This window comes from Furipterus horrens, unplaced genomic scaffold (genome assembly GCF_987537825.1).
Source record: "Furipterus horrens unplaced genomic scaffold, mFurHor1.1.pri manual_scaffold_8, whole genome shotgun sequence".
Taxonomy (NCBI): Eukaryota; Metazoa; Chordata; class Mammalia; order Chiroptera; family Furipteridae; genus Furipterus; species Furipterus horrens.
In genome coordinates, this window is record NW_028327178.1 from 45,817,399 (window position 1) to 45,845,324 (window position 27,926).

A 27,926-nucleotide genomic window follows, 5' to 3' on the forward strand; every position below is an offset into this window, starting at 1 on the left:
TTGTTGTAAATGAGGGGATATAACATAATTTGGAAGGGAAGAATTACCCAGGTAAATAATCACAGCAGGCAGAAGAGCCCAGAGAAGTGGTTCAAGCAAAATGTCACTAGTGCCTTCCTTCCTTTAAACAGGGGAGAATAAAAAAAGCATATATAATGAGAAGAGAATGTTTTCTTTACTACCTCCTAATTCCCTTAGTTTTATTGTTCTATGTCCCTGTACTTCTTGTTGTTGGATTTCAGCTTCTGGAAACCATTGCAATAACATTTTTATAAGCTCCTGGATAGTCACTAAACTATTTCTTTTTTCTGGCTTTCCTCAATTTTCTTGGAAACCTAGAGATGACTAATAATTGAAAGAAGTTATTTATTAATGTTAATAAGAATAGTTGACAGTGATGCCATACTAGTTCAGGAAATGTGCTGCTGAAAATGCTGGTCTCATCATTTTTGCTTTAATGGCTGGATGGAGTAGAATTCAAGAGTAGCTGATATGTTGTTAATATTAGTATAATGATGTGGAATAGCATTGACTGTCAGGTTGATTACATTTTATTAGAAGGTAAAGATTATAAAATTTGCTAATTTTCCATAACTATGGCCAGAAAAAAATTTTGATGAGGAAATCAATAATCAAAATATTTTATAACAGGTTTGATCATTTATCATAACCCTGGCTGGTGCTCTTATTTGATGTAGAGTGTGATTATTAGACTAATTCAATTAGCATCTTATTCTCAATATTGTTAGTGCTCTGTACTTGCTATTTAGCATGTTTCCCCAGTGATGACTTTCACTTCACCTCCACGGAAATTAGTTTAGTGTTTTTAATAAGTTTTCTGAATAAACTCTCAAAAATTTTTGCTAGACAGAAGTGTATACGCACATTCAAACATGCACACACAGACAACAGAGGCACACACACACTGCAAGTAGGAAAACTTCTATTCACCTACATGACCATCAGTTAGATGTAACTGACTTAGAGCCTGAAGATCCAAGTGGAAGTAGATGGGACGGTGCCCTATGATGTTCAAGCTCCACAGTAAGGACTCTTTGAGATGTAGATCTTATTAAATTCTGAAATCATTTTCACTTACAATGTAACAAAATAAAAAGGAATGCTTTATATCCATACTTGGTGGAAGTTCTGAGTGCATTGGATATTAATCATCTAAGCCTTCCTGTAGGAAAGAGACCAAAGTGAATCTCATCACCTTTATGCCAAAGGTAGGTTTAAGGAAACCACATATTATTTAGTTGTCAGAATTTAAAAATATACTTGTTATTCTTTCACAAAAGACCAAAATTAATGAACTCATATTCTTTTTTCCATTTAATAACATGTTCTATGGGGAACAATTATTTTCATACTAATACATAATACAAATTTTTAGGTAAAAAATGAAAGTATATTCTTTCATATTCAGTGAAAAGGGAAGTAATATTGAAGGGCAATAATGTATATTATTTTTTAATTTTATTATTATTTTTTAATCCTCATCTGAGGATATGTTTATTGATTTTAGAGAGAGAAAAAGGAAGAAAGAGAGAATGAAACATCAACATGTGAGAGAAACATTGATCGGTTGTCTCCTGTATGCTCCTTGATCCGGAATCGAACCTGCAACCTTTTGGTGTATAGGATGACGTTTCAACCAACTGACCCATCTGGCCAGGGCTGTATAGTATTTTTTCATTTTAGAAAATTAGAACATAAAAAACCTCCAAATTTAGACTCCCTTATCAAATGTGACTGTGTTAAATATTTATTGAATTACTATAAAATGACACCATAAATTTTGTTCTATATAAAGTTTAAAACAACCTTGTGAATTAATTTATGGTTTACATAATTGTATTTTTTAGTAGATTAAGAAACTTTATATCAGAAGGGTTAAAGGGATTACATAGGGCCACAAAGCTAATAAATGGCAAACCTAGCCAGATAACTGGACATAGAAAGCATCAATTAGTTATGCCTGTCATCCATGCAACATTAATTTTAGGTACTGAAAAGCATAGAGCAATTAGTCCAGATCTAATACACTTAACATACTCTTCTACATTAAATAAATGCTATAAAGTTCTGCAATGGGGGTAGATAAGGAGCCCAGTGAAAGCATAAAGAAATAATCATCATTTCTCTCTCAATGAATGGAGAGAGGGAGCAAAAGTTCATAGGAGAGATAGTTCCAGTGATGAGGATATGTTCCCTCTGCAGGCCTGAGCAGTGTGGCACAGAAAAAGGGAACTGATAAGTGCAAACTCACTAGTAAGAAGCAGCCGGGAGAAAAGAAATGCGTGTAGTTCAGTACAGCTTGGTGCTTACATGGAGGGCAGAAGATGACAAGGAAATGTGAGAAATAACACATCTAGACAATATGGAGAAAGTCCACGAAAGGCTTTATAACCTTTGCTAAAAGTTTTAAATTAAATTTTTACACCATTCAGACACATGAAAAAAAAAATAAGCCAGTTTAAAATTTTATTCTAAAAGCTGATTCTTTTTAGAAAAGACAGGGTAACAAGGAGCAAGACAGGAGGTGGAAAGAGCAATTGGGAGGGTATTCAATTATCCAGTCTGACATGACAATGGCCCTGGGCAGCAGTTTGGGCTGCTTTTTCATGTTTCACACACTGGTGCATATAATATTATGTAAAGTGATTTAGCAACTAATAGTTAGAGTAACAAATTTTTTTCTACTGAGGAAAACAATTAGAATTATTTTTAAAAGAAAACTAGTATATTCAATAGATAGATCTGAACCTCTTTACATCAGTAAAAATAGAATAATAGGAAAAGAAAAATCCATAAAACAACTTTGTGACCATTAAATATATGTAAAGAAACATTCATAACAACTAATAACAAGGTACGAATTTAAAACATTAGGTTTATGATTTTTTTTTAAATCCACAGTTGATAAGGCTGTGACATCTCCGTTTTGGTGAAATTGTAAGTTGAACCAAATATCCTGAAATAAATTGGATAATAGCTACAAAAAAAGTTTATATTTTTCACATTTTTTAGTTAAATAATTGAGCTCTTGGAATTTTTTTGAATAAATAACAAGGTAGCCTAGAACAGTGGCTAACAATATGATCACTGGTATTTCATCACTAGGAGCTAAATATAAACAGCTGTATGATTTTAAGAAAGTTATTTAATATGTAGGCTCTGGCTGGTTTGGCTCAGTGGATTGAGCGTCGGCCTGCGAGCTAAGTGTCGCTGGTTCGATCTTCCAGTCACGGTACATCAGAGAAGGAAAACTCTGACTCCAAAAAACCTCCACTGCCTTGCGGCATACCTCTTTAGGGGAAGGCTAGGGGAGTAAACCCCGACAGAAAATCCGGAGTCGGAGTCCCTAAGGAGGTTTGACGTTGTAGTCAACACCGGCAACTCCTGCGGCGCACCTGAAGCCAAGCTGTATTGACTCCGTCTTTCCCTTGGACCCTTCAGCTGCGAAGAGAGGGGGGGGTCTGCTGCATGGGCAACAGCAGACCCTCCATATCACCCTGCCCAAGCTCTGTAGCTTCAGCTTCACTGGAGAGGACACTCCAGCGTCATCGCAAGATGTCGATTCAACACGGGAGAAGACAGATACCGTGTCACTCCCGAGTCGGACTGCACAGCCATTCTCGGCGGTGCAGATAGACTCTTAAGAAGCTACACCATCGTCTCTTGAGATGGACGGCTGCCGACGATTTAATATGTCCATGTCTTAGTTTCTTTGACTAGAATATGTGGATCATAATAAAACCTGCCTCAAAGTGTTGTTATGAATCTAAAATGAGTTAGGTTTGGTAAACACTTAAAACATGTACATAGTAAGTGTTAAATGAGTATTAATTTATTACATGTAGATAAATACTTATGTATAATTCATCAGAGCATTAGTTATTACAGTACAATATAAAAACCAACCTGAACAGCCAATATTAAAGGAATAAGTAACCTGCATTATGTTTAGTAATTGTGAGACAAAGAAAAACAACCCAAAGTTGGAAGTAGCATACCAAAATAGGTAATCCAACTATTAAATACATGTTAGATGATAGGTAGGAAGATAAGTGGATAGATGATAGGTAAATAGACAGATAGATAGACAGATAGATGATAATAGATGATAGATGATAGATAGATAGATAGATAGATGATAGATAGATAGAAAGGAAGGAAAATGAAGAGAAAAGAGAGAAAAGGAGAAAAAAAGAAGGATAAAGGAAGGAACGAAGGGAGAGAGGGAGGGAGGGAAGGAAAAAAATAATAGAAGGAAAAAATAAAAGGAGGGAAGGGAAGGAGAGGAAAGGAAGGTGTTAAATACATTCACATTGTTGTGCAACCATCATCACTTCCATCTCCAGAACCTTTCATCATTCCAAACTAAAACTCTGTACCCATAAAATAATAACTCCCCTCTTCCCAGACCCTGGTTATCACCATTTTCCCTTCTGCTTCTATTAATTTGACTATTGCAGGTACCTCATATAAGTGGAACCATACAATTTGTTCTTCTGTATCTGGCTTATTCCACTTATGTGTTCAAGGTTCATAAATGCATCATGTTGCAGCATGAATCAAAATTACATTGATTTTTTAGGCTTAATGATATCTCATGTATGTATATACCACATTCTTTTAATTCATTTATTTTTCAAGAGACATTGTGTTGCTTCTACCTTTTAGTTATTGTGAATAACGTTGCTATGAAATGAGTGTACAAATATCTGTTTATCTCTGCTTTCACTTCTTTGGGATGTATACCCAGAAGTATAATTGTAAGATCATATGGTAATTCTATGTTTAAATTTTTGAGGAATCATCATAACTTTCTTCATAGGGGCTACACCATTTTATATTTTCACTGACAACACACAAGCATTCTAATTTATCTTCATCTTAGCCAACATACAAGGGATGTCCAAAAAAAAGTCCAGCCATTGTTAATATAACAAGAACAGTTTGGGCAACATTGACGTAGCCTGGCAGCCAAGGAGAGTGGACTGGAATGTGCATGTGTGAACAATGATGACTTCACTGTACTAGTCAGTGGGGGTGGTAGATACCATTGAGTGAGCATGTGCACTGTGTGGCCATTGCAATCAAAATGACTGAGTGAATAAAGCAACAAATCTGCATCAAATTTTGCACTAAGCTTTAACATTCCTCTGTGGAAATTATTCAGATAATTCAGAAGGTCACAGCTATGGGCAACTTGTGATTGACAGCTTTATCATGACAACGTGCTGCTCATGCATCATGTTCCATGTAGTTTTTTTGGAAAACATCAAATCACCCAGGTGACTCAGACTCCCTACAGCCCGTATTTAGAGCCCTGCAACTTCTGGCTTTTTCCAAAACTAAAATTACCTTTGAAAGGGAAAAGGTAAAGGTGATTTCAGACCATTGATGGGATTTAGGAAAATACAACAGGGCAGCTGATGGTAATTGGGAGAACTGTGTGAAGTCCCAAGGTCCCTACTTTGAAGGGGAATGAGGTGTCATTGTTCTATGTACAATGTTTCTTGTAATTTGTTTCTTCTTCAACAAATGTCTCTGTTTTTCATATTACATAGCTGAATACTGACTGGACACTTTCTGACAAACCTTGTATGTTATTGTGTGTGTGTGTGTGTGTGTGTGTGTGTGTGTGTGTGTGTGTTTAACAATAGCCATCCTAATGGATGTAAAGTGATATTTTATTGTGGTTTTGATTTTCATTTCCCTAATAGAGATGTTGAACACCTTTTCATGTGCATATTGGCTATTTGTATACCTTCTTCAGAGAAATATCTGCAGGCATACCTTGGGTATATTGCAGGTTCAGTTCCAGATCACAGCAATAAAGCAAGTCTCACAATGAAATTATGCTAAGTGAAATACGTCAGGCAGAGAAAGAAAAGTACCATATAATTTTACTTATGTGAAGTCTAATGAACAAAATAAAAAAACAAAATAGAAGCAGACTCATAGGCACAGAGAAAAGACTGACAAGAGGGGAGGGGGCTTGGGGGGCAGTATAATTTGGTAGTCACAGAGATGTCAATTATAGCTTAAGGAATAGTCAATAACATTGCGATAAATATGTATGGGGCCAGGTGGTTACTCTAAGCATCAGGAAGACTTCTCTGTAAAGTGCATGATTTTTGAACTATTTTGTTGTACATCTGAAACTAATACATAAAACTATTGAATGTAAACTGTAATTCAAAAAAACAAAAAACAAACACAAAAGGACAAGGTTCAAAGAGCTTCCAGGTTGGAGAACCAGAAAACTTCCAGCCACAAATTCCATAAGAACTAAGTGTCTTTTGATTGGGAACTCACCCTATGTGTCTCTTCATCTGGCTGTGGATTTATATCTTTAATATCCTTTGTAACAAACTAATAATCTAGTGAAAAAAATTGTAATGGTTTTTGTTGGTGGTGTATTTTGCCTTCATTTTTTTAAAAAAAGAAAAGAAACATCTGTTAAGAAAAATAAAGTGACGTACAATAAAATGAGGTATGCAGATCCTTTACACATTTTTTATTGAGTTGTTTGTTGTTTTGTTGTTATTTTTACTGAGTTGTAGTTCTTTATATTGACATATATGAATATTAATATCTAATTAAATATATAATTTGAAAATATTTTATCCATTTCAATGAGTTACCTCTTCACTCTTTGGATAGTGTTTTTTAATGTACAAAAGTCTTCAATTTTGACCTCTTAGTTATCTACTTTTTGTTTGTTTCTTTCCTATGCTTTTGGTGTCATATCCAAGAAATGATTGCCAAACCTAATGTCATAAAGCTTTTGCCCTATGTTTTCTTCTAAGAGATGAATTTTTTAATTGGCTTATATCTTAGAGATGGTTTTTCCACCTATTGATCTTAAGAGTACATATCTCCAGGGAACATAGTTTTTAGTTTGTACTCTAACACCTAGTCTCAGTGGTTGACAAAAAGAATATTCATTGAGACCAACAGTGATTTTAAAAACAACAAATGTGTTTATTTGGGAGAGGGTTATATATAAAGTGGCCAAAGGACCCTAAAGAAAATAAACTGAAACACTGTACTATACAGTTAATGATGTTTTGCATAGTTATGGGTGAATCTCTTGGCAAGTGGATGTGGTCCACTTATGACACATGAACAACCTATAAATTGTAACAAGGCACTGTGGAATAAGTAGTTGTGAGAAAAGAGTTCCATCTGTTAAAGCAGAATACCTGAGAAGTAATTCATCATGTTTATTCTCTATTCACTTAATGGGGACATAATATACCTAAATTATAGAGATGATATTACAGAATTAAACAATGAAGTGATAATGATTCAGACTACACAACAAGATGCTAAATGAGAGGTTGCCTTCATTTTCGATTCAAGAGCAAATACAAAATTTAAAAAGCCAAGAGAGTTTTTGGTTCTTTATAGCTTCAGTTGAAAATATTTATTAATAAAGCAATTCACATTCTGGTTTTTAGGTACTAGTTTTATAGTGGTAATAATGAAAAAAATGAAAAATAAATGAGAAACGATGTCATTGCTTAGGTCAAGAATATTTTTTTGCTGGTTTTAATGAATATATTCTGTCTTAATCAAAATTATATTGTGCTAGGGTACCAAGACAATTCAATCAAACTGAAATTCAGTTATTTTCAACAAGTGGTGATGGAATATCTGGATATTCACACGTGAAAGAATAAAGGTGAACCTCTAACTAACACTAAACAAAGATTGACTCTAAATGAACCAAAGTTTAGAAGAAAATCTTATTCTTGGAAGTAAAGCTTTAGGATCTTGCATTAGGTAAAGTCTTCTTAGAAACAAAACCATGGTGATAAAACCCAAACAAACAAAAATAGGTAAATTGGGTTTTATCAAAATGAATAACATTTGTGCTTGAGAGAACACCATCAAAAAAGTAAAAATACAAAATAAGAGAAAGTATTTGCAAACCATATATCTGATAAGTGACTTGTACTCATAACATGAAAGAACCTTACATCACAATAATAAAAGGGCTAAGAACCCAATTTAAAAATGGGCAAAGGATCTAAATAGACATCTCTCCAAAAACTATATTTATCTATAACAAGCACATGAAAAGGTATAAACATTATTAGTTGTTGGGAAAATGGAAGTGAAAACAACATTGAGATACCACTTCATACACACTACAATGACTAGAATCAAGAAGTCAGATATAAACAAGTTGTAGTGAGGTTGCTGGTGGGAATGTAAAATGGTGCAGCTGTCTTAGACAACAGTTTAGTAGTTCTTTCAATGAGTTAAACATAGGGTTACCATATAAATAATTAATTCCCCTTTTTGTTTATACCCAAGAGAACTTAAAACATATGTCCACACAAAAATGCATACATGAATGTTCACAGCAGCATTATTCATAGTGGCCCAAAAGTGGAAACAATGCAAATGTCCATAAACTGATAAATGAATAAACAAAATATGATATACTGATAATATCGAATATTATTCAGTCAATTAAAGGAATGAATTACTGATGCATATTACAGCAATGATGAACCTTAAAACATTGCACCAATTGAAATAAGCTAGTAACAAAAAAAAACACATATTGTATGATTACATTAATGAGATGTCAATAATTGGTAAATCTATATGAAAAGAAGGTACATTAATTATTGTATAGAACTGGAGTAGAAGAAAAGTGGGAGTAATGGAGAGTGACTATTGTTTTTTTAGGGTAATAAATATGTTCTAAAATCAGATTGTGTTGATGGGTGCACAACTGTAAATATATTTTAAAAATAACTTGTACACCTATTAAATGCATGACTTGTAAAGTACCTGAATCAATAAAACAATTAAAATTATATTGGGAATTCCTCTGAAATTGGAAATGGAGGCAATTAGACTTTGAAATTAGACTGGGAGAAGTCATTCAATCTAAATGCTTTTTATTGCTTAATTGAGTTTGACAATTAATTGATGGGTTGCCCCTCATCAAGGTTTTCATTTATTGATTTAGGCCTATTGACTACTATTACTTAGGCACTGGAGATACAAACATGAAAAAGGAAATGCTCACTCTCAAGCTCATCAAATAATGGAGGATGAAAGAAGTACATAAAGTGACTATGAAAGAAATATGGAATCAATGCAATTAAAGCACAGGATAGAGGGCCTAACCATCCATCTGTGTACTTGGAAGATGGGCATAAAGATGAAGGAGATCAAGAGGAACATCTTGAAGTGTGAATTGGAATTTTTCAAGTGGTCAAAAGAGGATGTACACAACAAAATGTAGACAATGCAGAAGAACAAAGAATCAAAAATGAGTTTTCTTCCTTTAGTTCTTATAGACTGCATGAACTGTTGATCTCAGATTGATCATTCACAAGGACAAGGCAGTATAGTTAACTTTAGAGACTGATTTTACTCACCGTCTTCACAAAGCCCATTTTGGTCATATAATTAGAGGTTTTATTTACTTTCTGCTTTACTAAACTAACAAGGCTTGTCCTCCATTAAAATATCATTGTGGTTGTTTTCTAGATCCATAAGTTTTATAGGAAGTACCATTGAGGCAGAAGAGAAGTCTGAGTTGGAAATCCTTTTCCTATTACTTACTAGTCAGATGCTCTGTGTGATCCTTGGATTTCTGAAAATTGCATGAAAATAACAGTAACTGATGTGGTTCTGTAAAGATGAAAGGAAATGGAATATATACAGTGCTTCCCATAGAGTAGTACTTCAATACATGGTAGCTAGTATTGTTATATATGTTATAATTATATTTTAATATTGAATATATAAAATATGCTTTAATTTCTACAGAGTATTTTAATGTCACAGATTTTCACCCCGGAGAGTAAGACTTAGATCATTCAATGAATCTATTATTTGCTGATAAATGTAAGCAATGCATAAAGAAACAAAATCAGTTATTTGCTATAATACAAATGCAGATGCCAGATGCATAAATACAAAAGGTTAAGAAAATGAAAACCTAATGGGCAAGAGAACTGATCCATGTATGAATGAGAAGACAAGGCACAAGCTGCTTATAAAACAGGCAGACAAATAAAGGTGGAGAGCAGTCTGGCCTCAGTGGTCAAGCTCAGCAACAGATAGAATTGTCAGGCAGCATTTAGGAGCTAAGAAATTAGCAGGGACTGAAACATATCAGCTGGTATTCCTTTCTGAAGATATAATAAGCACATTTCTTTTGGATCTGATCTCCAGTGAAGAAGGTGAAGCATTCTTACTACCTTTTCATACTGCTTAGCAGACTGACTCTGTTTGATTTGCATAGTTAGAAGGATTTCCATTGCACAAATGAGAACATATATGTTTATCTGTGTATATCACATACACACATTTATACGCACTTACATTAAAATATCCATATGTGATATTTCTGCCATGCAAATTGTAAATTTATTCCAGTGTTATTTCTTTCCATGTGTGGCTGCTTTTACTGAGACCACCTCTTACACATTTCCCTCTATAGCATCAGTGGATGAAAAGTTTCCAGTTTCTTTTATAGTTCTCGAATGCTGAAATATCTATATTGAGAAGTGGAGAATATAAGTGTCAGTTCCTACACTTAACCTTCATCATGCTTGAAAGGATTTCCAAAAAGCTAGTCCAAGGAGGCAGGTAAACTGCTTTCTAAAAACCTATGTATGCAGAATATAAGGCACCATTATTACTAATAGTACAACTTCCTGTCTCTCCAAAGAATGGCCTTTATTCACAGATACTCCTTTGCCCAGCAGCTTTCTAAAATAAATTTAATGGACATTCAATGTTGCTTTACTGAATAAAGACTATGTCCTCACAGTATGACTTTTCGAGACATACTCTTAAATTTGATTCTGAAAGGAACATAATTGAAATACATCATTGGAATCTTGATAGGAATTGCACTGAATTTATAGATTACTTTGGGTAGTATGGGCATTTTAATGATGTTAATTCAAAACAGCAGGGTACTGACATAAAAACAAACACATAGATCAATGGAATAGAATAGAAAGCTCAGAAATAAACCCACAACTTTACAGTTAATTAATATTTGACAAAGAAAGCAAGTAGATACAATGAGATAAAGATGGTTTATTCAATAAATGATATGTGCAAAAAAATGAAACTAGACCATGTTCTTACACCACACACGGGAATAAATTAAAAATTGATCAAGGACTTAAATGTTAGACCTGAAACCATAAAAATTATAGAAGAAAACATAGGCAGAAAAATCTTGGACATTGCTTGTAGCAATATTTTATCTGATACATCTCTCCAGACAAGGGAAACAGAAGAAAAAATAAATAGAACTATATCAAACTAAAAAGCATTTTTTCCAGCAAAGGAAAACATCAACAAAATAAAAAGACAACCCACAAAATGGGAGAACATTTTCACCAGTACATCTGATAAGGAGTTAATATACAAAATTTATGAAGAACTTACAAAACTCAACACCAAAACAGACAATGGGCAAAGGACCTGAATAGACACTTCTCTAAAGAGAACATACAAATGGCCAATAGATATCAGAGAAATTCAAATTAAAACCACAATGAGATATCATCTCACATGTGTCAGAATGGCTACCATCAATAAATCAGCAAAAAACAAATGCTGGCAAGGATGTGAAGAAAGGGGCACCCTTTTGTACTGTTGGTGGGAAAGCAGATTGATGCAGCCACTGTGGGAAGCATTATGGAGATACCTCAAAAAATTAAAAATGGATCTTCCTTTTGACTGTGCAGTCCCACTTCTGGGAATATACCCAAAGGATCCCAAAACACTAATGCAAATGAATATAAGCACCCCTACGTTTTTGCAGCATTATTTACAATAGGTAAGATATGGAAGTAGCCCAAGGGTCCATGAGTAGATGAATGGATAAAACAACTATGGGACATTTGCATGATGGAACTCTACTTGGCTGTAAAAAAGGAAAAAATCTTGTCCTTTGTGACAGTATAGATTAACCTGTAGAATATTATGCTAAGTGAAAGAAGCCAGCCAGAGAAAGACAAATACCATATGATTTCACTCATATGTGGAATATAATGAACAAACTGAACTAGCAAGGAAAATGGGGACAGACTCATAGATGGAGAGCAGGATGAAAGCTAGTGGGTAAAGTGAGGGGTGAACTGATAGAGCTAAAAGGAAAAAGGACTCATGGACATGGACAACAACGTGGTGATTGCTGGGAGTAGGGGTATATACAGAGACTAAATGGTAATGAAGAAAAATACAATAGAGATTAAACTAAATGTATATAGTGTTTCAGACTGAGAAAAAGAACATAGATTGTACCTCAGATCCACAAAAAAAAGAAAAAACATTGACTAAAGTATTTTCATAGGTTACTATGAAAGAGACAGTTAACATTTTAAAATCCCATTATTCTGATTAAAGAACAATTGCATAAATCAATAATTACAAAAATGAACTGATAGACTATGTAGAAGGCATTATTTGTATGACAATAATACCACAAAAGGATATTTTTTGTGTTGGATCAAAGCATCTATGAATTATTGAAATTAAATTCACAATATTCTAAAGTAGACTTACTTAAGATATGTATTGTAATTTCCAGAGAAACCACTAATAAAATAACTCTAAACTATGATACAAAATTTAAATAATTTTAAGTGGTACACTGGAAAGTATATATTTTACATGAAAATATAGTAATGGAGGAACAGAAGAACAAAGAATGTAAACAACAAAATCACAAGTGTTGTAAATTCTACCATACATAAAAACTTCCATTAAATGTCAAAGGGTTAAATATTTCAATTAAAAGGCAGAAGCTATTGGACTGGATAAAAACATAACATTTTAACTATATGCTCTGTAAAAGTACTTTAGAGAGGAAGACACAAAATGTTTTAAGTGAAAAGATGAAAAAAGATATGTTATGAAATGGTAATGTAAAGAGGGTTGGGATGACTAAACTGATATCAAACAAAATAGGTTTTTTAAAAATTACCAAAGACAAAGAGGTAAATTTTATAATAGAAAGATGAAGAAAGAAACTGAAGAAGACACAAATGGAAGCATATACCATGTTCACGGATAGGAATTAAGTTATTAAATCATTCATACTACATAAAGCAATGTATAGATTCAGTGGAATTCTTATCAAGATACCAATGGCTTATTCCACAGAACTAGAACAGATATTTATATAGCACCACGGAAGACCCAATTAGCCATAGCATTCTTGAGAAAGCAGAAGAAATTTTGAGGAGTCATGCACCTGATATCAAACTATACTACAAGACCATAGTAACCAAAACAGCATGATACTGGCATAAAAACAGATATATAGATCAATGGAACAAAATAGATAGCCCAGACAAAAACCCACGTATTATGGTCAGTTAATATTCAACAAAAAAATAAGAACATAAAAGGTCTGTCCAGAAAAAGTCCAGCCATTGTTAATATAATGAGAACAGTTTGTTCAACGCTGATGTAACCTGGCAGCCAAGGAGAGTGGACTGGAATGCACATGTGTGAACAATGATGACTTCACTGTACTAGTCAGTGGGGTCGATACACGCCATTGAGTGAGCATGTGTAGTGTCACGCTGTCACATTCAAAATGACTGAGCAAGTAGAACAATGAATCTGCATTGAATTTTGAATTAAGCTTGGATGTTCCTCCATGGGAACTTTTTGGATACTTCAGAAGGCTGCAGCTATGGGCAAATAATAATTGGCAGCTTCATCATGACTGTGTGCCCACTTATGATTCATGTCACATGCAGAGTTGTTTTTTTTGGCAAAACAATAAATCACCAAGGTGACTCGGCCCTCTTACAGCCCTGCAACTTCTGGCTTTTTCCAAAACTAAAATCACCTTTGAAAAGGAAGAGATTTCAGACCATCGATGAGATTCAGGAAAATACAATGGGGTAGCTGATGGTGATTGGGAGAACAGAGTGAGGTCCCAAGGTGCCTACTTTGAAAGGAACTGAGGTGTCATTGTCCTTCATACAATGTTTCTTGTATCATCTTCAGTAATTGTCTCTATTCTTCATATTACATGGCTGGATACTTTGTGGACAGACCTCATACAATGGGGTGAAGATATTTATTCAATAAATAGTGTTAGAAAATTTGGACAGATAGGTGTAAAAAAATCAAACTAGACTACCTTTTTACTTCATACACAAAAAGAAACTCAACATGAATTGAAGACTTAAATATTAGACTCAAAAACTATTAAAATCCTGGAAGAAAACATAAGCAATAAAATCTCAAACATTTCTCTTAGCAATACTATTTTTCTGACATACATATCTTAGGCAAGGGAATAAAAGAAAAAAATAAACAAATTGGACATCAAACAAAAAGTTTTTGCACAGTAAAGGAAACATCAACAAAATGAAAAGATAACCCACTGAATAGAATACAATGATACACTGAAAAGGGCTTAATATCCAAAATTTATAATAAAATTTACAGAACCCAACACACACGCACACAAAGAAAACACGCATGATCTAATTAAAAATGGACAAAGACCTGCATTGATACTTTTCCAAAGAGGACACAGCTAAATTTTTTTTTCAAAGATGGCGGAGGAGTGAGGGAAGGCTGCGCTTTCTGGCTTCCGAGACTCATCTGTAGTTTGGACTAATTGCAGACAGAACATCTCAATGAGCAGCTGGACACTGGCAGGAGTCGAGCCTTGGCACTGCTGGATTAGAGAAAACAATCTGGGAGCGACCTGTTTGGTGAGGATAGCGGAGGAAAAATAGACAAGATGGAGTTTCTGACTGGGTTGTCTCCCCAAGCTGTGGCTGGAAGTACACAAAGGCTTTTTGGCAACCACAGGCTACCCCAGAGAAGAATCGGGAGGAGAGTGGATCTCTGCCCACTGGCAGAAACAGAACTGGGCCAGGTGGCATCTGGTGCTGAAATACAAGAAACAGCATACTGCTGTGCATGTGAGAATATGATTTTCCTTTATATTTTTCTCTTGTGAACTGTGAAGAGGGGTGGAAAGATTGGGGGTGATAGGACATTCTTGAGGAGCACAGGCACAGAAGTGCGCTCACCCACTCCCCAACCTTCCCCTTGGGTCTCGCGGTGCTCAGAGGGAGATGCCCTCATTCACTGGCCCAGGTGTGCGGGGCCGCGCGTCCAGGTGCCCCTCGGACACACCCAAACAGACATAAGATCAGTGCCCCAACGGGCACAGAGAGGGCCCGCTGGGCATGCAGAAGACCATGCGCAGACACCCCTGGCCAGCTCCAGTGGTCGCCAGGCTGGAGCGCAGACCATTTGCTCAGACTCCGCTGGTGTCTGCCTAGACGGGTGTGGGAACTGCAGGTGGCTGCGGTGCAAAAACAGCTGGTGGCAGTGACTCACAGATGCTCACTTCCACTGTGCACAAGTGTCCAGAGCCCTGCCCCAAGGGGCAAGAGACCAACTCCCAGGCGTGGCTCGGCAGGCCTGAGGCTAATGCGAAGGCCACATTGCGCGTGCACGTGTGCGCGCACACAAGCACCCGGGCCAGCTCCAAAAGGCGCCAAAAGAACGCCGGCCACCGTGGGCACACACCACTGCTGAAAGGAACAGGAACCTCTGGCCCACCTCAATAGACCAGCTGTGGGTCCAGAAAAAGAAAACAACACACAAAGGCTGAACCGAGTAAAAACTTTCCTGTCATATATTTTTTTAATTTTATTTCTATTTTCGTTTTTTATTTGTATTTTATTTTATTTTAATTTTTTAATTTCTTATTTCTAGTTTTAAATTTAATTTTAATTTTTACTTTTCTAAAAATTTTTTTTCTTAAAAAACGATAACTTTAATTTGTTTCATACCATCTCTCCTTCTCATCCTTCCTCTTTAATTTTGTTTATTTGTTTGTCTGTCTAGTTTAGCCTCCTTTTCACACTAAATAAATAGAGTATAACTACTATATACATCTAATACTATACAATTCCAGTTTTGTACTATACTCTGCATTCTTTCCTCTTTTTCTTTTATTATTATTAACATACAATGTAAATATTACCTACTGTCTTGCATATTCTCAACACTACTTGCTACTATTATTAATCTATCATCCCCTCACTCAAAAATCATATTTTCCCTCCTTATAAACAACTCTTATCTATTCTTCCTATAGTATAAAACTCCTAACCTCTCTACATTTATATTAATACTGGCTCATTGGTTGACGATAGCGGGATAGAGGGTGGGGGATATTTTTGAGGGTGTGGGTTTCCTGCCTGGGCTGTGTGTTTATGTTTTTAACGGCATCTCCACAAAAGAACTCAAGACAACGTGGACAAAATGACTCTCAATCAACTAGCCAGAGGGAAGATCCTACCAAAGAGCATATGAATATAACCAGACAGCATAAACAAACAACATAAAGGGTATCTCAAGAACATCAGGCTCTGTAGATCAAAGAGACTTCACCACTGAAACCCCCAGATCTCCTATAAAGAACCTCATACCACAAAGGTGGGAAGTCAAAGCAGACAAATCCAAAAAACAAAAACAAACAAGAAACCAACATGACAAGATGCAGAAACAACCGCTTAATGAAAAGAAAAGAGGAATCCCCAGAAAGAGAGGTAGGTGGAATAGACATAGCCCGAACGTCAGACGTGGAATACAAAACAATGGTGGTGAAGAAGCTCAATATACGCAACAACCTCAAAAACAACTACAACAACTTCCAAGGAAGTTACCAACAGCTCCAAGAAAATTACAGGGAACTTACAGAGAACTACACCAGCATATAAAAGGACAAAAAAATTAATAAGAACCAGGAAGAAATGAAGAATACAATCTCTGAACTGGAAAACACAGTAGAATCAATCAAAAGCAGACTAAACAAAGCAGAGGATTGGATCAGTGAGTTAGAGGACAATGTAGAAAAAAATTCCCACACAATACAACAAAATGAAAAAAGATTGAAAAAATATGAAAAAGATGTAAGACAACATCAGGATCAACGGAATAAGAGAGGGAGAGGAGGAGCATGCAATAGAAAAGCTGATAGGAGAAGTATTGAAAGAAAATTTTCCCAACCTGATAAGAGAAAAAGTTATGCAAGTTCAAGAAGCACAGAGAGTCCCAATGAAGAGGAACCAAAAAAAAACCCACTCCAAGGCAATTAAAATGGCAACATTCAAAGACAAAGAGAGAATCTTAAAAGCAGCAAGAGAAAAACAGCAAATAACATACAAGGGAGCTCCGATAAGGCTATCGACCGGTTTCTCAACAAAAACACTACAAGCCAGAAGGGAATGGTCAAAAATATTTCAAGCAATGAAAAACAAAGGACTACAACCAAGAATACTCTACCCAGCAAGGCTCTCATTCAAACTGGAAGGTGAAATAAGGAGCTTCCCAGACAAAGGAAGACTAAAAGAATACATCTCCACCAAACCAACATTGCAAGAGATGCTAAAGGGAATGTTTTAAGAAAAAGAAGTAAAAAAGAGGAGAGGAACACAGGTACAAAGGGAAATGAATAAATGCATGTCAATGATAACCTTAAATGTAAATGAATTAAGTGCTCCAATTAAAAGACATAGGGTAAAGAATGGATAGGAAAACAGGACCCACATATTTGCTGTCTACAAGAAACACACCTCAAAATAAAAGATTTACACAGACTGAAAGTAAAGGGATATAAAAAAGTATTCCAAGCAAATGGACATGACAAAAAAGCTGGGGTAGCAATCCTCATATCAGACAAAACGGATTTCAAAGCCAGCGCAATAAAAAGAGACAAAGAAGGACATTTCATAATACTTAAGGGAACAATCCATTAAGAAGATATAATGCTGATAAATATATATGCAGCCAACATAGGAGCACCCAAATCCATAAAGAAAATACTAGAAGACCACAAGAAGGATATTAACAACAACACACTTATAGTAGGGGACTTCAACACTCCATTATCAACAATAGACACATCTTCAAAGCAAAGAAACACCAAGGATATACAGGCATTGAACAACACACTAAACCACATGGACTTAACTGATATATATAGAACTTTCCACCCCAAAGAAGCAAAATATACATTCCTTTCAAATGCACATGGGATATTTTAAAAGATAGACCACATGATAGGACACACAACAAGCCTCAACAAATTTAAGAAAATTGAAATCCTATCAAGCATCTTTTCAGACCACAATGCCTTGAAACTAGAAATCAACCTCAGAGAAAAAAATCAAAGACACCCAAACTCATGGAGAACGAATAACATGCTATTAAATAATGAATTGGTTAACAATGACATCAAAGAAGAAATCAAGAAATTTCTGGAAACTAATGATAATGAACACACAACAACCCAAACCCTATGGGACACAGCAAAAGCAGTTTTGAGAGGAAAGTTCATAGCAATACAGGCCTACCTGAAAAGGATAGAAGAATCTCTAATAAAAAATCTTACTCTACAGCTACAATAATTAGAACAACAACAACAAACAGAGCCCAGAGTGAGTAGAAGGAAGGAAATCATCAAGATCAGAGCATAATTAAATGACATAGAGACCAAGCAAACAATTCAAAAGATCAAGAAAACTAGGAGCTGGTTCTTTGAAAAAATAAACAAAATCAACAAGCCTCTAGCCAGGCTCATCAAGAAAAAAAGAGAGAGACCCAAATAAACAAAATCAGAAACAAAAGAGGAGAAATCACAACTGATACCACAGAAATAGAATTGATTGTAACAAATTACTACAAACAACTGTATGGCAAGAAATCTGACAACCTAGAAGAAATGGACAAATTTTTAGAAACATATAACCTTCCAAAACTGAATCAAGAAGAACTAAAAGTCTCAACAGACCAATAACAAAGAAGGAAATTGAAACAGTAATCCAAAATCTCCCTGCACACAAAAGCCCTGGACCGGATGGCTTCACAGGCGAACTTTGCAAAACATTTAGGGAAGAACTAACTCCTACCCTCTTCAAACTATTCCAAAAAATCCAAGAAGAGGGAAAAATCCCAAACTCTTTCTATGAAGCCAGTATTACCCTAATCCCAAAACCAGGTCAAGACGCAACAAAGAAAGAAAACTACAGGCCAATATCACTGATGAACATAGATGCTAAAATCCTCAACAAAATATTGGCAAACAGGATCCAGCAATACATCAAAAAGATCATACACCACAATCAAGTGGGATTCATCCCAGGGATGCAAGGATGGTTTAATATTCACAAATCAATAAATATAATACACCACCTAAACAGAATGAAAGACAAAAATCACATGATCATATCAATAGATGCAGAAAAAGCATTTGATAAAGTACAACACCCATTTATGATGAAAACACTCAGCAAAATGGGAATAGAGGGAGCATACCTTAACATAATTAAGGCTATACATGAGAAACCTGAAGCGAACATCATCCTCAGTGGACAAAAACTGAAAGGATTCCCCCTGAAATCAGGAAGAAGACAAGGCTGCCCACTCTCTCCACTGCTATTCAACATAGTGTTGGAAGTCCTAGCCACAGCAATCAATCAGACAAGAAAAAGGCACCCAAATTGGGGAGAAAAGTAGTAAAACTATCATTATATGCAGATGACATGATAGTATACCTAGAAAACACTATAAATTTCACTAAAAGACTACTCAATATATTAAGTGAATTTAGGAAAATAACAGGGTACAAAATAAATACAGAAATCTAAAGCAGTTCTGTACACAAACAATAAAATATCAGAGACAGAGACAAAAAAGAAAATACTATTTACTATAGCCACAAGTAAAATAAAGTACCTAGGAATAAACTTAACCAAAGAGATAAAAGACCTCTACTCTGAAAAATTACATAAAATTGAAGAAAGAAATTAAGGAAGAAACAAATAAATGGAAGCAAATACCATGTTCTTGGATGGGAAGAATCAACATCATCAAAATGGCCATACTACCCAAAGCAATTTACAGATTCAATGCAATTCCTATTAAAATACCAATGACATTTTCACAGACCTAGAACAAATACTCCAAAAATTCATATGGAACCAAATAAGACCCCGAATAGCAAAAGCAATCTTGAAACAGAAAAACACAGCAGGAGGAATCATGACACCAGACATCAAACAATACTACAAAGCCACTATGATCAAAACAGTCTGGTACTGGCATAAGAACAGACATATAGATCAGTGGAACAGAATAGAGAGCCCAGGAATAAACCCAGGCCTCTACGGTCAACTAATATTTGATAAAGGAGGAAGGAACATAAAATGGAGTGAGAAGAGCCTCTTCAACAAATGGTTCTGGAAGAACTGGACAGGGACGTGCAAAAAAATGAAACTAGACCACCAATTTACACCATACATGAGAATAAACCCAAGATGGATCAAAGACTTAAATGTAAACCGTGATGCCATAAAAGTCCTAGAGGAAAACATAGACAGGAAAATTTCAGATATCACACGTAACAATATTTTCACAGATACATCTTCTAAGGCAGGAGAAATAAAGAAAAAAATAAACAAATGGGACTACATCAAACTAAAGAGTTTCTGCTCAGCAAAAGAAAACATCAGCAAGATGAAAAGGAAACCAACCATATGGGAAAAAAATATTTGCCAATGACATCACAGACAGGGGATTGATCTCCAAAATATATAAAGAGCTTATACGACTCAACATCAATAAAACAAACAACCCGATTAAAAAACGGGCAAAGGACCTGAACAAACACTTCTCCGAAGAGGACATACAGAAGGTCCATAGACACATGAAAAAATGCTCAACATCATTCGCCATCAGAGAGATGCAAATAAAAACCACAATGAGATACCACTTTAAACCTGTCAGAATGGCCATCATCAACAAATCAACAAACAAGTGCCGGCGAGGATGTGAAGAAATGGGAACCCTACTGCACTGTTGGTGGGAATACAGACTGGTGCAGCCACTGTGAAAAGCAGTATGGAGGTACCTCAGAAAATTAAAATAGGATCTGTGTTTCGACCCAGTGATCCCATTTCTGGTAATATAACTGAAGTAAATCAAAACACTAATTAAAAAGAACATAAGCACCCCTATGTTCTTTGGAGTGTTATTTCCAATCAACAAGATATGGAAGCAGCCTAAATGCCCATCAACAGATGAGTTGATAAAACAACTATGGGATATTTACACCATGGAATTACTACTTGGCCATAAAAAAGAAGAAAGTTTTACCCTTTGCTATGGTATGGATGTACTTGGAGAACATTATGACAAATACCATAAGATTTCACTCATATGTGTAATCTAATGAGCAAAATGAACTAACAAGCAAAATAGAGACAGACTCATAGGTAGAGAACAGGATTACAGCAATGGCAGGAAGGAGTAGGGGATGGAAGTTTTAACCAAAAAGGAAAAAATTCTTACAGACATGGACAACAGTGTGGTGAGTGCAGTGGGGAGGGGGCAATAAGGGGACTAAACGGTAATGGAAAAAAATAAATAAATAAAAAATTGAAAAAAATTTCCTTCAGTTTTCACTTCTTGTGTTTTAAGCCGAACTACCACTACACATACAGTCCTTCATAAAACTCTTCACAAGAGTTCTAATGATTTATTTGCATAAAAATTTATGAATCATAGGAGGTAAAAATTTATCTTCAATCACTGGAAAGCATAATCATTGTATTTATTGGTTCTTAGAAATCCTTAGTGCCAGTGGCGCCAAAATGCTGTTAAGAAACAAAATTTTAGTTTTTAAAAAAGTGAGCCAAATTGATACAATTAGATTTTAATTTCCCACTTAATACAACCTATAAGTCTAATTGTAAATTTTGTGATTTTGTTTCTATTAATGACACAATAAACACCAGCCATAACACAGAACATTAAGAATGAAAATTTGTCAAATATGCCAGAATATAAAAAATTTCTCTCTAACTTTATGGAAATAAATTATTGCTACATGTTTAATATAAAATTATGCATCTTTAAAATCCAAAATATTAATTTAAAACTTTTAGAACTAACTAGTTTAGTAATGCAGTCACCACTGGATTTATCCAATATCAACAAACAGTAATTATAAGATAAAACAAAAGAATTTTTTTGTTCAAAGAAAAATATAATAAAATATCTAGAATGAGGAAGAAAAGTTTGCAATTCTTATAAAAAACAGCTAAAGACTTTATTGAAAGAAGCAAAGGGAATTTAAACATATTAAGATACACAATTTTCTTAGAAAGATTAAATATTGAAAAGTCAATACTTCCTAAATTAATTAAATGATTTAATCAATCCTGATAATATTTTGTGGACTGGGCAAAAATTAAAGTTTATTTGGAAGTACAAATATAACAAGTTTTTTTTAAAGTCTCAAACAGAGATATTATGATATTAATGTTAAACTACCACAAATAAAATAGTGTGGAATTGGTGCAAAACATGGCATAAGAGTAAACAGGATAGATATCCTGAAAATAGTCTAATTCAGACACTAATAGGGCACAAGCTAAAAAGGACCATCACAAAACAATGGGGCTAGATTATTCAAAAAGAGTTTGGGGGAAAATTGGCCTTTCAAAAGAGATTATTCAAAAATTGGCTTTTCAAGAAAAGATTATTCAAAAAGGGTTTGGGGGGAAATTGATCAAATTCAAGCTCACATTATACTCTAACATAAAGAGTTAAATGTAAAAAAGAAAGAGTGGAAAACTAATCTCTGGATAGGCAGAGTCTCAAAATATATTAGAAACAAAGAGAACACAAAGGAAAATGCAGTAAACATGTCTAGGTAGAAATTTGAATGTTACGCTTGCCAATTAAAGTCTTTCTTCACTCACCTCTCACAGAAGTCCAGACCGTCCTGTGTCTGACTTCAGAAGGACCAGGCAACTCTTCTCATTTCCAGCTCTTCCCTGTACTTTGATGTTGTAATTCTGAGCTTTACTTGCCAGACTTGTTCCTTGAACTCCAGTATATCCTAAGCTGTGTCTCTATGCATTTCTGTAGTAATCTTAACCAAAAAGCAAGAACCTAGGTAGGTTCTTGATTTAGTGGTGGAGTACAGGTTTGTTCAAAAATGCTTGGCTATAAATTGCCTCAACAATAACTCCATTCAGATGTTACTGATTTGACAAGCCCAACTGCATTGCATAGTGTTGGATGATGTACTACAACAGTCCTGAATGAAGCATATGAGGAACATTTGTTTTTCTTACAACATTTGGTTTGGGGCTAGAATTGTGAATCCAACAATTTTAAACATTGCTTTGTATTCCTCCTAGACACTTCCAATGGTCTGTAGGGCTTTTAACTCTCAATGACCAACAGTTCTTCTTAAAAGTTGTCAAGCCAAAACTAATGGGGTTTATTCTAAGCATACTCTATATACTTATCCCTCACCTTGGATATAGTGCAGTGCATTCAACCTCCTCCACCTGAGGTTTGAAAGACTTTGTAATCACCTCACTCACTTTGGTAACCAAGGCTCGAAGGGGTATAGTTGCAGCTGAGAGACTACAGGAATGACTTTTAAGTTAAAGCAGATTTTCCATTTGCTTGCTACCAATTTAAAATGAGGTGGAAATAAATACTGCCTCCAAGGCTCAATACGCAAATGACAGTTCTACAAATATAAACCAAGGAACTGACACATGATCTTTTACCCATTCAGAAGATAAATCATTGTCTCTTTTCCAGTATAGGAAAAGGGGCATCACTTCCTCCTGTTTCTCTCTCCACTTAAACATTCTGAATCAATCCCTTGATATTGGATTGGCCTAAAAGTCTGTTTAGTTTTTTCCATAAAATAAGAGACACATGTAAAAAATTTTCACTAATAACTTTATTGATTTAGATATTTGGAGTATTTTGTCTATCTCCTGCTATTGTCTTCTAGTGGATAGAAGCTGGGGTGCTGCTAAACATCTTCCAATGCATAAGATAACCCCACAGCAAAGAATTATTTGGCCAAAATATCAATAGTACCAAGAGACTTTGCAGACCACTTTTGACATGTTCGATCAGTCACAGTACCTTCTCCATACACTGCACAGATCTTTTTTTGAATTTCAGCTGAGTTTTTACCTTTCCTGAAATAATAAAGTATAATACACAGAAAATGTTGCATATATTTTTTCATCTTCCGTATTAAAATAGCTGAAGAAAATTTCACTAATTTTGATGTTTTTTAAAAATGCACACTAATATGACAGCTGTCACAATACAATCTAATAAAATTGTTTCAAATAAAGTTAAAGACAACTAAGCATTACTAGGGCCATCGTACAGAAAAGAAAAAAGAAAAAAAAAAAAAACCTAAACAAACCTTTTGGCCAATCCAATACCTTTGCTATACATCATGATGTGACCTGGGGCAGGGGACCTATGTATTTTCTGTGCCAATTGTAGGAGTGGCCACCACATTTCCCTAAATGATACACAGCCCACCCAAAGAAATTTCATATGGTTTGCAACTCAAAAATGCCCCCCTCAATACAGAATATATAAAATCAAATAGACCCTTAGAACATCTTCACATGAATATTTCTAGGCCAGAGGAATGTGTTGTGTGTGAGCCTCTTTCCTCAAACCAGTTTCTCCTTCCTCCTGTATGCTTCTGTACCCATTTATATTGCAACTTATTCATGAAAGTAGAAACTGTCATGTTCACCTGTGTATCTGTTGAATAGTCCCTGGTTCTTAGTAGACATTCAGGAAATATTAGTTGAATGAAAGAATTATATAGAATCTATTTTCAAAAAGCTTCTCTCCATCAATTAGAGACATCTGGACCAAAGATTCTCTAGTTAGCATATATAACATGGGAAGGGTTAGCATTGATTTGGGAAAGAAATGTCATTAAAGGATCAGAGAGATGATTACAGAGAGAAATTATTTTGAGACAAAATTAGGATGTCTCTTAGAGGCAAAATGTTCAAAATGGGAATGGATTGGTTTGGTTCAATTAATTCTCAGTATGGGGAGGTAATCTATTTTTGCATCCATTGTCCAACAGTAAAAATTATTCTACTGCTCAGAATATATGTCTTTTGGCTTCCACCAACCTTTACCCTAATTTGCTTTACTCACATCTTCACATAGCTTTATTCAAGTCTATATAATTAATGCACAGAGCCCTTTTCAAATCTTCACATAGTTTTATTCAAGTCTATATAATACACAGAGTCTTTTAGAAAAGCTTCCTTCTTAAGATTAAAATAATTTTAAAATACATTCTTCTTTTGTTAAAAACATAACAGCATACTGAATTCTGTGCTGTTCGAGTCCATAGTTGTTATATTTTAATTTGTATTTTCATGATATATACTTCCTATCCTTTGCCCCCTTTTCTGTGGGCAAGCCTATGGAATTGCACCATAGTACTTTGAAGTAAATATTTTCCCCTTTTATTTATGAACCTAAACTTGTACTAGCTTTGGGGTACTTTACAGTCTTTAAGATATATTTCTAAAATTTGAGTTTTAAAACCAATCAAAATTTAAAATTATAATGGTTTCTTGTCAGACAAAGAGATTGTCCCGGAAATCTTTTCTTAAAGTAATGAAAGTAATATTAACTTAGAATATACAGAATGGCTTTCATGAAAATTACTTTTTAAAATATTTGTAACATTTTGGTTATGTGCGCTATAATTTAATTAAACTATCTGCTTTTATAAATTGATTTTTGCTTATATCTGCTCCCATGATATATTCATTTTTGGTATGTCAATGACCATCCATATTTATTGAAAAAAATCTTAACGGTGAAGATAGCAGAGGTTCTGTGTTCAAACCACTTATCCACTTCTCAAATTCCTAAAAAACAAAAATTCTTCTTCAAACAAATGTTTAGTGTAACAGAGGTGGACTTTTATTATACTTCAGGTAACTTTAAATATTAGTATATAACTATCAAAAGTTGATACTGATGACTTGGGGTGGGAGAAAGTAAGGTAAAATGCATACATATATTGATATATCTACAGGTCCTTATCAATTAAATCTAGTAACCTTAATATTTTCCAATAAAACTGCATAATTTTAAACACCATTAGTTGTTCTGTTCATTTTTTTCTAGAGGAAGCTAAATATCTGAAAAGAGGCTTTTAAAAATACTATATTGGCTATATTATATATTGTGGTTAGTTGTGGCAACATCATAATGAACTTTTCAACTAAAAAATACATATTTTTTAAAACTTGCTAAAATGGTAATAGAAGATACAGAACAGATGTTTAGAAGTTTGAAAGACTCATCAGCTATAAATGACAGCTTTAAGATAGATTTCTTTTTTTTCATATGTTTTTATTTTTTATTTTTGGTATTTTATTTTTTTAAGTATATTTTATTGATTATATTGTTACAATAGTTCCGATTTTTTCCTTTGCTACCCTCTGCCCAGTAACCCCACACCCAGCAATTCTACACCCCTTCGTTCAGGCCCATGGGTCATGCATACAAGTTCTCTGGCTTCACCCCTTCCTATATTTTTTTTAATAATTAATTAATTTTTTATAATGTTAAAAAATAACAGTCACTCCCTCTAGACTTAAGACCCTTTATAATCTTATAAAAGACAATGGGCAAAGGTCTTGTGCTCCTCTACTGCTTCAAGCTGGGCATGGTCGTTGTCCTACCTATCCTTGGGTCCAGAAACCCCTAATAAGAGTCGGGGTGTGGAGGGGAGGGTGGCTTTCCCACATGGGGAAGGATCTTGCAGACTCCAGATCTGTGGGCTGTCCCCAGACAACGGTGTGCTTGGTTTAACAGGCTGGCATCCTTGCTGTATTCTGGAGGCAACAGATTTGGCAACAGGGTTAAAAGGCATCATTTAATCCATAACCACTAGATGAAAACAGGCAGGTATTAATTTTTCAATGTCCCACATTAGGGAAAAAAATGGCTTCTTTGGAGGAAGGTGGGCCAGGCATGTCACACCTGTTCAAAACCCTTTTTCCCACTATACTTAATTTGGGCTGAGAAAAATATTTTAGGTTTCCCCACTCTCAGACCTCTGGACTCTTTCTGTCCAAGCCATTAGGATAGAAAAGAGAAACCAGTTTTAAAGTGAAGCTGACAGAACACCCCATACTTCACCAACCCAGCCACTTAGTTCAGCCAAACTGTTGAGTCTCAGGAGGCAGCGATGCAGACAGGATTAAGTGAGCCCTATACATACAGACAATCACTCAGGTAATAAAATCATAGGCTTATGCCATTTGAAAACAGAAAACACATGTTAATTTATGCAACATAACCCACAAACCAGTCTCTAAATCTGTAAGACTGTATTATTGAAAAGACATCCAATTGCAAGGCATTTGACATTCTTCATGCCTGTAAATTAAGCATCTTTGATGATGTCACAGACCTAGTTTAACTTTCAAATGAAAACAAACTTAAAATGAAAATAAACTTTAAAGACAGTTAGTTACATTAGTTTTATAGTCTACCACTGAACATTGTGATTTCCCTTGAATCGCCATTTTTCTCCTTAAGATTACCCTCCTTGTCATTAAAAGGACTGCATTAAGTCCATTTTTAATTTATCCTGTTCATTTGCATAAACACAATAAGAGCTGCAAATGATCACATATGATCTTTAAGTCTGCTTTGCTGGAACTCACTTACACCAGGAACTTTTACGGTGACTTTCAGTCTTCCCTTCAGGGAACACGAGCTGAGCCACATACCTGATATTCAGCCTTACCTGTAAACACCTGTCTTTTCCAAGCCCTTCAGGTTTTTCATTGTGCCTTAAGGTCTCTTCTAGCCATCTTTCAGGAAAGCAACCTTTGTTCCTTCCCTGGAAAGATTGCCATGGACCACACAACCTACCAGTGTATCAGGCCTTTTTTCCCATGGGCTTTTCTTACCTTCGAAGGTCAATCCTAGTTCCTCAGGGCTTTTTGGTAACAACCAGAGCCAAAGCA